At 35.1% G+C, this 9,572-nt stretch overlaps 1 long non-coding RNA gene across 2 annotated transcripts; it reads left to right on the top strand.

Moving 5' to 3' along the window:
* Positions 1 to 1,046: 1,046 nt before the first annotated feature.
* LOC113647813 lies at positions 1,047 to 2,475 on the top strand. 2 transcript variants are annotated; one of them, XR_003441747.2, is made up of 2 exons: positions 1,047 to 1,185; positions 2,124 to 2,475. It is a non-coding gene; the product is annotated as an uncharacterized LOC113647813 (long non-coding RNA). The 2 variants fall into 2 exon arrangements; XR_003441746.2 differs by having other exon boundaries at positions 1,053 to 1,185; positions 1,804 to 2,475.
* Positions 2,476 to 9,572: the final 7,097 nt, after the last annotated feature.

Here is a 9,572-nt window from a genome sequence, read left to right as displayed (position 1 = left end):
CACACATACATTAGAGCTCAGTGAAATTATTTTTTTCGCATATCCCAACTGAGGAGGTTGGGGTTGGAGGTTGCCCCTGGAGCAGGCAAGGTTAAGGGTCTTGCTCAAATGCCCAACAGTGGCAGCTTGGCAGTGCTGGGGCTTGAACCCCAAAATCTGATCAACAACCTAGACCACTTGATCTGCGACTGCCCAATGGGAACAGGCACAAACTGGGTCCAAAATGTAGTGGAACGCTTTCCAAGAAGAGTAGAGATTATTCTAAGAGCAAAAGTGAGGACTAAATCTGGAACAGCATGTTTAACAATCACCAACAGATGAGATGATCAGATGTCTACAATCCTTTGACCTTGTACAGTTCATATGCCAGCAATTTCTCTTTCCTCTAAACAGTAGTCCCTGGATTTAGAAGAGAAATTGATTTGAAAAAGAGTTTGCTATCTTATTCAGTCAGATTTATATAGAAAACCTGACAGAAAGTTAAGATTAATAATGAACTCTGAAATGATGTTGCTGAGGTTGAGAAACTGTAGAAATTCAGGTGTTGATGAGTTTGAGTACGCAAGGAAAATTATATATTTTCCAGTGTTTTCCAGTCCACCTTTGCTTTTTAAGTTATTCAGCGTGTCTAGATCAGCGAGTCATACTGAACATATACACATAGTGGCGAGTCATACTGAACACATACACAGTGATGAGTCATACTGAACACATACACATAGTGGCGAGTCATACTGAACACATACACATAGTGGTGAGTCATACTGAACACATACACATAGTGGCGAGTCATACTGAACACATACACATAGTGGCGAGTCATACTGAACACATACACATAGTGGCGAGTCATACTGAACACATACACAGTGACGAGTCATACTGAACACATACACAGTGACGAGTCATACTGAACACATACACAGTGGCGAGTCATACTGAACACATACACATAGTGGCGAGTCATACTGAACACATACACATAGTGGCGAGTCATACTGAACACATACACATAGTGGCGAGTCATACTGAACACATACACATAGTGGCGAGTCATACTGAACACATACACATAGTGGCGAGTCATACTGAACACATACACATAGTGGTGAGTCATACTGAACACATACACATAGTGGCGAGTCATACTGAACACATACACATAGTGGCGAGACAGAGATAGAGGTGAGTTAGTACCATTGTATTACACCATTAATTAAGAGATTTATCTGATAAATTAACACAAATGGATTCAGGCTCATTGAAAAGAAGGGAATTATGCCTAGGCTGACACACACACACACACACACACACACACACACACACACACACACACACACACACACACACACACACACACACAGAGATGAATGGTTCTATGCCAAAATCAAAGTAATTCATTGACTTGAATGCAGGGTCATTAAATGCAAATAAATTCAAAAATTAAAATAACTAGTACAGTATGTTTGCACATCTACATGTATATATATTGCAGTTTAGTGCATGATATAAGATACTGTGCTATACAGTATGTTCCTTCAAATCCTGAGACTATGTTATTAAAACTATCCAACTATTTCTCAAGAAGCTATTATTATTCCTAAAAGCCATATATGTATATGTATTAAACAATAGCAAAAAAAGCCATTACAGATTTATATCCTAGCATTATGAGATAATATCATAAATGGGACTCCCATAGTGGGCTACAATCTTATGATGCAGAAACATCAAAGGTTTCTATATATTTTACTTTAAGGTCAATGATTCAGAACAGGTCTGACCTAGTCTCATCTTTTTCAGCAAACAACTCTCACTGACACAAAATTACCCCTTATTATCTCAGAGATCTCCTCCCACACACCAGCACTGGCACAATGACTTCTAATTGAAGCAGATGGCTCTTATGCAAACTCATAGTCCCGGATTCGGGCGACCCACTTCGATCACCTGCCTCTTTTGCACAGGAATCAGTAGATTTTTGCGAAGAATGTGTCATATTATGATAATATACAATCCTGCCTTAAAAAAAAATCACAGTACCGTGACTGCTTGAATTAAACAATACATTTTCAAAAACAGAGTGTATCAAGCACCCAAAAATGTGCATGTTTCTTTTCAAGCTTCTTTTCATCTGAACGGATGGAGGATTTCAGTGTGTTTTAAGTGTTTGCCCCTGACACGTGCCCTGAACGTCATGTCAAAACAATGGCCTTGCTGTTCCTCAAATCGGTGTTACCATAGCAGCAGGAACTATGGAAAGAAAAGAAGAAGAAAAGCATCTTAAAATAAAGTCTGGAGGAGCCAAGAGGAGTCTGCGCTTGACTCTCGGGGGACCTGGACATGCTATGTGGATAGAATTTGCACACAGGGAGCACAGACGGCTTGTGAAATTTAGACTCCTGGCTGTGCTTTGAGTGTACGGTATTTACTGAACCAAAACTGACTAAAAATAATAAAAAATGATTTTGTTCAGATGTGTGTTAAGAGATTAAAAACATATATATCAGTAATATCAGTATCCCCCATGACCATATATACCTTCATCATCTAAGGAAAAAAAAATCTTTATGTTAGAATGATGATTTTTCTTGTCGTTGCTTGCTTAACCCTTTCATGCATACTGCCATAGTGTGCACTTAGACAGTGAATTAAAGACAATTTGTAAACAAATATAGTAGTATGAACCAAATTTACATATATACCAAAAAAGCATTTAACTATTATTATTATTATTATTATTATTATTATTATTATTAGTAGTAGTAGTAGTAGTAGTAGTAGTAGTAGTAGTAGTAGTAGTAGTAGTAGTAGTAGTGGCTAATAGTAGTATAACTAATGCTCTACAAAATGCAACTTACAATTAAGACAGTATGCAGCTGAGCAGCTGCAGATTAAATGTCTTGCTTACCGAGCAGTGATCCTACATAGGAATCTTGGTGATGTTGGCATTTGAACTCACCACCTTCTGATCATTCTCACAAAGCCTTAACCAATGACTCACAATTTCCTCTGTTGGAAATGATCGCTCATCAAAATGGCTATAGAGTAGAGTTTAGGACAAAGTGGTGACACATGCAAGAGTTGCTAACACAATTATGTGTATGTGACAACTAAAATTTGATTTGAATTACAAGTCTGAGGTCAAGCACATACTGTATGCATCACTAGATTTAACTCCAGCTTCCCATTAAGCTATTATGCATTCATGGGCTTAAGCTTGTGCATTTGACAGAGAAAGAATTATATTAAATTGCTTTGATGTATTCCAAATTGCACTTTTGTTTTTTATCGTTTTAGATCCCCTACTGAAAGTAAAAGTCAACTTCCGAAATAATACAGGCCGAAATATCAGGGATGTGAAAGCCACGGGAGGCTGCGGACAAACATTTCGGTGATAAGTTTTGTAATAACCGGCTTGCCGCTTGTGTTTGTTTTGATAAACGCTCCCCAGCCTGTTGTATTAAAACTGAAAAGTCTATGCAAGTGCTTAATTATAAGCATGCTACTGGGATCATCCACTCTACAGGAATCGTATTATTAGTCCAAAGTTCTTAGGCGTCTTAGGAACTCATGCTAAGAAGAGACTTCAGATTTTCATCAGACAAAGCAGCAAGGACAATGCATTTTACAGCAAGATAAAAAAACAAATATTACCTTGACTGACTGGTATAAATCAGCCACACATGTGTTCTGTCCCCATGACTATGCAAAAATGTGATATGTAATTAACTAAAATCCTTGTACAACTGAATTTGAAGTGGACTGTTGGCAATCCTTTCAGCATAATTATCTGTAGACAAAAAAGGTTTTAATTACCTGCATGTTGCTTTCATATACAATACATTTAGTGGATACAGCCAGCAGGATATTTTTGTATGGTTGTAAGAAACCTTTTATCGATAGATAGATAGATAGATAGATAGATAGATAGATAGATAGATAGATAGATAGATAGATAGATAGATAGATAGATAGATAGATAGATAGATATTGTATGAAATAAAGCTTTCCCCCATACCTCATTAAATAAAGCACTATTATAATGTATAATAATGTCAATATGTAAAAATAAATAATGATAATAATAATAATAATAATAAGAAGAAGAAGAAGAAGAAGAAGAAGAAGATAATGAAGAATGTACATTCTGTAATAATTAATTTCTTACTCCCAGTGCAACATTAAGAAGCTTGCGTTAGTAGCTATGACGCAACTGCTCCCCATGACTTCTTCACTTCATGACTTTGCAGTGTGAAGTTCTCTGTGGGGTATCAAGAGCTCTCTGTTGTTGCGTTATTTGGCTGTTTTATTTTCTAGAACAAACTCCCCATGATTTCCGTTTGCCATCATCTTTTCCCTATAAGGATAAAATGTTAAAGCCTACATTATCATAAAAGAACCGCACACAGGTTTTATTTAGTTTTGCGTGACGCATGTTCTTAACAGGTAGGAACTGGTGCTATTCTTGTGAATGTTAGCACTAAGTCATCCTGACCAACTGTTCAAAAGTTACAAACTGTTCATTTATTTATTTATTTATTTATTTATTTATTTTGCCGTACAGGGTGCTTAGAATGATCTTCTCTTTCAGTGATAAGTCTAATTCAATACACAGCAACTCCATTAGAGCCAAACTAAATCTTTCACTACCACATGCATATTTTAACATGTAAAATAGCTTCTCAGTTGGATAGTGGCTTCTCTGGGGCTGCCTTTATTAGATAAAGTCTTGATTAGAAACTTTTTTTTTCACTCAAGTGAAAAAACTTTTTAACTCGAAATTTCTAACTCGAAATTATAATTCCACAATTTCACCTTTTCAAGCCACCTTCAAAATATCAAAACAGGGATATTCTTCATTCAGAAATATCTTTAGTAATATCCTTACTCTCACAGGTACTGAGCAAGTTAGAAAAACTATCGAACTATTTTTTTTTTGTTAATTAACATTAACAAAAACTGTACACAGTATTAGGAACACATGGAGGACAGTTACAGTCATTTTCCAGTCCTCAACTGACAAGCTTTGCTAAATCCATGCCTTCTATAGCCTCGGACTCCTGTTCTTGGTTCACATGAGTGGAAGCCGATGAAATTCATAGCAATTGTAGCCCATCCACCACAAGGTTTAACCTGTGTGCCTTCTGAGATACTTTTCTGCTCACCCCATTGGAAAGAATCTTTCTGTATAGAGTTTTTTTGCCAGCTAAGCCAGTTTGGCCAGTCTCCTTCTCAACCCTGAGAAAATCCAGCTCGTGGAGGATTTTTACTTTTGTTTTTGTTTATTATTTTTTTTGCCCTATTATGTGTAAACTCTTGAGATTGCTGTGTGTGAAAATCCAAGTTCAGCAGTTTCTGAAATACAGAAACTGTCTTCGCTGGCACCGACAAGTTACTGAGATATGCGGTGTAATGTGAATATTAACTGAAACTCTTGATCTGAATCTGCATGATCTTAGGCAGTGTGCTGATGCTATGTTATGGCTGCTTATATAAATCACCAAAATCCTATAAAGTAAAGCAGACGTATGAGGAAAAAAAGAAAAATTCATTTCTTTACTTCACATCCACATCATTAAGATGACAAGGACATTTTGTAAACATCATGGCAGGAAATTAAATAGCAAGAAGGAATATATGATCTTTATTACACTAAAATGGTCTTTTCTATTCCGCACTATGTTCTAAACTCGAGGGCACCTTGTATTCAATGTCTGTTTTGTGAGGGCATCTTACAATCTGCATTATTGCTGTTATAACGGTTGTACTTTCAGTCTGGAAACAAAAATTCCACTCCATAGTACTGTAATTCACTAGATATAAGGTAGATAGAGAGTCCGTTGAAACGTCTGTACTTTAGCTCTTACAATATAACTGACAGAATAATTATTAGATTAAGAATAAAACCATGATGACATGAGTTTCACAATTTTTGAGAAATTTATAGAAATTATGACCTGCATAATTAATCTGCCTAGATTAAGCTCTAATATTTCTCTAGCACTCACTGATTGAAACTAACAAATTTAAAATCACCAATTAGTTATCAGTTGTATGATTGTTTTAAACTATCAAATACATTCCCTGAAATGAGTTTGTTTGACTTTCAAAAGCAATGGAAATTTGGAGACGTTATGACCATGGACCATACATTTGGCCTAGAGATATGCATGATATTAATTATGTATTCAATTTGGTTGCTACAGGAACTGAATGAAGTCATGAAAATGCTTTTAGAAAAAAAAAAACATCTAAACATGAAAAGCTTTAGGTTCTCCAACACGAGTTAATCAATATTTAGTCATAGTTTCAATATGGTTGAGCCCTTTGTCAAAATTCTATTAAAACAGTATTGAAGTGGCTAAACATCTGATAGTTTACAGGTATTTTATACTGAAACACTTTCTGTGTGTTTAGTATCTTGTCTACTGTTAATATTGGTCATGAATTTCTTTTTTTTTTTTTATTCTTATTTTTATTCCCATTATTATGAAGTTTCCCACTGTAGAGAAAAGCTACACATGCACAAAATAAATAATTAATTAAAAAAAGAAGAAAAAAAAAAGAAAAACAAAAGCAGATTATATTTATTATTATACAGTAATTGTGCTATAACGATGTCCACAGTGGGTCCACTGTGTCCTTATTATGATTCCATATTTAACTTCCCTAAAAGTCAGATCGTGTCTGTTGGTTTGTTTAATCACATTCAATTAGCTAACAGCTGCTATGATGAGAAACAGGATTAACAAATCAGAATCAAGTGTTTTTTTCTCTTATGTTTCTGTCTGAAAACCATTCAGCTAACTACAGTGCGAATATATGGATATCAAAGTGAGGTACTATAGAAGAATAAAAAGAATTAGAATTTAATTTAGCTCTCTTATTAACATGTTATTAGAATGTTTAGTAGAAATGTCCTAAATGTGTTTTATAACAACATAAAAAATATGGAGGCTTCAGCTGATGGTTGATTGTACTGTAAAAGATTATAGAACAATTTCGTGCCATCATTCCTGCAATTCTATGGTACCAAGACAATGCAAAAATTTAGGGAGATACATATAAAGAGCTTTAGTTACTGTAAATGTTCAAAATGTTCATATCAAACATCAGAATGGTGAAAAACCATGTGACCATGACCAATACCATGAGCATTGTTGTTGGTGCCAGATGGGATGGTTTATTGATTTAAAATCAGTGCTACTTCCCTAAGATTTTTGCACAGATTAGCTTGTAGTATTTACACACAAAGTAGGAACAAAAATGTTATTATATATATATATATATATATATATATATATATATATATATATATATATATATATATATATATATATATATATATATATACTGTATAATAATAATAATAATAATAATAATAATAATAATAATAATAATATTTGCAGGACTGTGGATAAAAGTTCTTTGTAGAGTGACATGTTTATGCTGACAGTACATAAACTGTAAATCAACTCTGATAACAACCCTGTTGAGCAAAAAAGCATTTCAGAATAAACAACATATTAAACATCGAGGAAGACGAGGTACAATTGCAGAACGTTATCACGCTCCAACACTCTCAGCCAATTTCTGGACTCTAAGGCTATAGAGGTCATAGTCAACTGTCCATTTGTATCCAAAAATACATATGTCTTGTCTTTTACACTTATTCTCTCTTCCCATTGTTTATGCATGCAAATTGTATTTTATCCCATATGTTTGACACACAATGTATTCCAGGAATTTGGCCTTTAAGTGAAAGAGTAGTGCATGACGATGCTAAATCGCTGGTGATCCGGTTTATTGTGATGTATTTGTTTGTGCTATGTTTAGATATGTGATCACAGCACAATCCTTTTTATCCTCAAAAGCCATACATATTTATCCGAAAGGAAAATGTTTCACACGCTCAAACTAAAATATACGCTTGAAAATACAAATTCTTCAAAAGAAAAAGTGCCATAGTGAAATATTTCAGTGGGACCCATTGGGAGATAAAGATAATATAACAAAAAAAAAGAAGAAAAAAAAAACAGATTAGAAAAGTATGAGTATTTGGCACCTGGGATTGTAGTGGCTCAATATTTCCAACTGTTCTAAGAAATATAATACATTTTTTACCATCATTACTTTTTCAAGAATGTATGGAAGTTCAGAATATAAATCCTACATCTAGTATAAATGCTGATAAAACATGTCATAGTGCTGTGCAATGATGTATCTTTGTGTCGTACTGGGAAAATCCATCACTTGGACGAATTTGGACTTTTTCTGCTATAGCAGTTCAGTTCTTTTGTAACAAATATTAGCCTCTTGATGGTATTCATAGCATTTACAAGCTGAGTGTACAAGGCTTATGTCTGTTTCTGTCACATCTGATAACACTACCAACCCAGGAGCCACCGTTACCTCCAGATGTCAAATTTTAATGAAATATAATACAGACTTTGCGATCCTCACGCTCACATGAACATGTCATAAGTTTTCTGTTTAGTTCCACTCAGCTCTGTGTCTATATGAAATGCTTTCTGTTTGTTTGTGAGCTTTTGCAATTCTGAGCATAATTCCTGACCAATTTCTGATTTCTCTATGCGTGAGCTGGCTTAGAAAATACTGTTCTGTTTGTTTAAATGACTGGCAAGGACTCTATCTTCAAATTTGGAATTTAATAAAGGTTATCCATCTGCGTCCGATCCATGCGACTATTACCATGCCACATATCCAAACCCTGAGCAAATCAGGAAATTAGAAAAATACACATTGCTACTGTAGCAAGCAAGTAAATAATACTAATACTAATAATCTTTAGCAATTTTGGTTAAGCTTGCTTCCTTATTTACAGGCATTACTACATAATTCTTGAAAAACTTATTACTGTATGTCCCCCTAAGGACAATATGCCAAAGCATGTCATGAGCAGAAAAACCCAGTTCTGTTATTTGTGGCTGAATTCCAGCACGGCGACATCCTACAGGTTTTTCAGACCTTCACGAATACCTCTAAAGCAATTATTAAATTGACACCATTTCATAAACCAATACTGATTCAACAACACTGCAATGCAGAAAATAAGGCTTCATCACTGTACCTCAAGGGGTGAGGCACAGCGACATAAGCTAGCTCCTTATCTAAATTACTTCATTTACCATTACATCGGTTACACACAACTCAAATGGCACAAATAGGCAATTAGCCCCCGTGTGAGTGGGTGCCAAAATAATCACAAGTTCAATAGCTGAGCATCCCACAGCTCTAGCTTCTGGCGTGCTACCTCAGAGAGTAATCAGACAGTTAATGTGCAACTGCGAGTAATGACATTGTTTAAATGGACCTGCCACCTCTCGGCAATCCTGGCATGCACTTCAGAGCTTCAAATGATCCAGAGTGAAACTTCTTCTTTTTTTGTGCCAATCCACTGGAATTCTAGAATGTTCCTTGACGCAAATTAAATATTCACATTCATCAGACAGTGTTGTATTCACTGTGATTATTTTTCTGATGAATCATTTGGAGGGACAGTTGCACACAGTGAGATGCTATTTCAAGCCAAATGTTATCTAAAAAAA

This window comes from Tachysurus fulvidraco, chromosome 17 (assembly GCF_022655615.1).
Source record: "Tachysurus fulvidraco isolate hzauxx_2018 chromosome 17, HZAU_PFXX_2.0, whole genome shotgun sequence".
Taxonomy (NCBI): domain Eukaryota; kingdom Metazoa; phylum Chordata; class Actinopteri; order Siluriformes; family Bagridae; genus Tachysurus; species Tachysurus fulvidraco.
This window is presented reverse-complemented; position numbering and strand designations above follow the sequence as displayed.